General features: G+C 36.8%; 1 protein-coding gene across 1 annotated transcript in view; it reads left to right on the top strand.

The window, feature by feature from the left end:
• Positions 1-182: 182 nt before the first annotated feature.
• Positions 183-3420, top strand: part of LOC106012068 — a gene marked incomplete in the record, with an annotated part of 9644 nt that continues 6406 nt past the window's right edge. The window contains 1 exon segment of the mRNA XM_035970329.1: positions 183-514.

Below are 3420 nucleotides of genomic sequence, written 5' to 3'. Positions count from 1 at the left end.
ACAACAACAACTACTACTACTACTACTACTACTACTACTACTACTACTACTGCTACTACTACTACTACTACTACTACTACTACTACTACTACTACTACTACTACTACTACTACTACTACTTCCAGGCCTACAATTGGAAGCTGTACAGAATGCCGCCCCTGAATATTGTTTATGATATCATTATACATGATGTAGTGAATATATACATGTTTTTAAATCGCACTCCCTTTCATAATCGTGACGCAGCCGGCACGTTTCGCTAGGCCTCGTCAGCTACAAAACCCTAAGCAGTGAAACTGAATATAACGCATGCAGATATTTTCACACACCCGTCTCTATTGAGTGTTCCTTGTCTGCTGGTCGCTGTGTGCAGACAACCTCTGCAGGCGGTTTGTATCTTCCGCTTGAGTTCTTCCTGGATTGTTACGATTATTTCTCACACACCGTATGCTTTTAAATAAAAGTGCTAATGACAAGGAGAGTTTAATTAAAACTTCAAGACGAGATAATTCAGGTAGGTCTACGCTTACAGTGGGCGTTGGTAATTGTGTCACGTAGCTTACTATGCTACGATCTATTACTACTGATTTGCCCCCACTATGTAAAATCAAACGGAGTAAAATCCGACCTATAATTCACAAACACTGGCGCACCCCAAGGTTGTGTAGTTTCCCCTGTCTTATTTTCATACTCTGCACTAACGACTGTACTTAATATAATACTACCATCAAAACTAATTTTAAAAAACTTTTTGCAGATGATTCCACTTTCCAAGGCATTGTAACAACAAATGATGATGACAAAAGGGGCGCACTGAATTTAATATTTATAAATTCTTGTTATAAACACTGACTATTAATAATTGGTAGAAAAGATAAAACACAATATTATTATAGTCTTTAGGATTACAAAAGACCCCCACAACCATTATTTATTAAATGTGAAGAACTTGACATTGTAAACACCTACAATTGAAGCCTTGGAGTAACCATCGATTTAGGAGACTTAAACTTAGAGCAGCTGATGGCACTGCACACCTTGACACAACATCAAGAGGCAATAGAATTAAATTAAATCTTTCAAAGAAAACAGTGACCAAAAAAGAAAAGGTCTACTTTCACCCAAAGAAGACCAAAATCGTAGACATCGGCAAATGCAACTTTTTAAAAATGGAGCCGTTAGGTCTACATGTAATACGAATTGATGAGGAAGAAATAGAAAGAGTAAGCAGGTTTTTTTTTTAAACCTCAGAGCAAGGGTTGGGGCACATGAAAAAGCAGCCCCAGAGATTAAACGAAGAATTGCAATCGCAGAATTATGAAGTTCATCTGGAAAGGTCCATGCAAAGATACAAGATACAGAGAAAAGAACTCTAGACAGTAGGCTACCATATCATGCACCGCTACATAGGGATGTGAAGCATGGACCATCAATGATGAAGATTATAAAAAAGAAGATTATGACTTTCGAAATGAAATAATGTTATAGAAGAATTCTAAGAATATCCTGGGGTCAAAAGATAAATTATGAAGAAGTACTGAGACGAATAAGTACAGAAACAACAGCGCTCCTCAAGAACACGAACCCCCCCCCCCCCCCCCACCCCCAAAACAGCAACAACAACAACAACTGGAACTGAACTACTTTGGGCTATCAGGCTTTGGCCATGGTTTACTTGAGAAACATATTCTGGAAGAAACGTTTGAAGGCAAAAAAGAATGGTGAGTTCTAAAAATAGAAGTTGGAAATAGTATACGAAAACCTGCCTTAGCGTAGGAGCCAAAACAACCCCGGCAGGCAGAGTGGCGAGCGACTGTGTTTTTCTGCAGGAAGGTCCCGACATTGACAACCAAAATCCAACTAGGCTACAGGTATTGGAAAAGCTAAGCAGAAGGAACACGGTGTATCAAACACCATCGACAAAAAGCTACTATGACATCTTCACGCGTCTCTTGTGGAAAATAAGATCATAAATCAGATAATGTTCTTTTTAAAGAAATTGAGAAGCTTAATGTTGATAATTATTTATAATAAGATTATGCTCTTTTTAATCATCCCATGATCGAGAGCTCGTTGCTGTTTTGCATTTTATCTGCTGGACTGGCGCAGGGTGTAAAATAACGATAAGAAATCATCGAACCAAAGACCGAAAGAAAGCCAGCAAGATTTCTGAACACGATTTTAACAGAGCAGGTGAAATTAAATGTATACAATCAAAAGAATACCCCCCTTCCAGAAAAAACAAAAACAAACCCACCCCCCCTCCCACAAAAAACAGCATTTCAAACGCCCCATAACGCCCCCAACTCACGCATCGGCAGATATACAACTATGAACCAGCACAGAAAGATGGAAAAGAAGTTTTCTAATATCTGCGATAAAGGCTGATGCCAGAATGAAAATCTATGTTTATTGCTGTTGATATTTTAAAATGATTCAAGCACACACATATGTGAGAATATATTTGTGTAACTCTGATAATATATTTAGGCAATAGAATGTAAGAGATAAATTCCTGCATGTGGTTTCAGAGATCATCTGATGTGATACTGATACCGTTGTGATACATGCATGTTGAACCATTTATAACATTTTCTCATTGTATTGAAATTCTTTTATTCACTTAACATACAATTTAAGTTTCATGTATATGTACTGAATATTATTATACAGTGGCGTCTAAAAGAAACTTACATGGAAATGCAATCACCTAATCATGGCGTTAAAGTTGAAGCCTTGCACCCCACTCACGCAGTATACCAATTTAAAGCTAAATAAATAGGCTACTGCATAGTCTGGCACATTAATTTTTCCTGTGTTTCTATCTTATCTCTGTTTTTCACGTATTCTCCAATTAGCTGGCTTCTTTTTCATTTCTTCGATTGTATTATATTGTCTTTTTTGTTAAAGTCACAGCGAAAATGTTTGCATTATCACTTCTTTTGGCTGAAAATCTTATTTTGTTTTTCAAATTTTGCTCAAAGACATGGTCCTTTCTCTGCAAAAAGTAAAACTTATCTCAGCCTTTTGTTTTATCCTTTTCACACTCATCAAATTCCGAGGGGGCATTTAGTGTTTTCTTTGACGTCTTTGAACAGTGTCCTGTCCGCACCCTATAGAATCATAGTATATTTCTAGAGAGTTAGGCTTACTCTAATAAAAGTCTTGATGTTATATATATCAAATTTTGAGAAATCGTGAAAGTATAGTTTGTAGACTCAGACGGTTGTTAACTCCCTAGTATTTCTACGTTTTCAACTATAATAGTTTTTTTTCACTTTGGGTACGTTGAAAGAAATCAATATAAGCTTATTTGTTAGAATTTTAAGTCCGAAAAAAAGACATCTATGGTTTTCTTCTTTATCTTTGGTTTACTTCGAACCATTCGGTAAGAGTCCCTAGAGCTACAATTTCACCCCC

This window comes from Aplysia californica, unplaced genomic scaffold, assembly GCF_000002075.1.
Source record: "Aplysia californica isolate F4 #8 unplaced genomic scaffold, AplCal3.0 scaffold00254, whole genome shotgun sequence".
NCBI classification, from domain to species: Eukaryota; Metazoa; Mollusca; class Gastropoda; order Aplysiida; family Aplysiidae; genus Aplysia; species Aplysia californica.
Note: the sequence above shows the minus strand (reverse complement) of the source record. Positions and strands in the feature narration are given on the sequence as shown.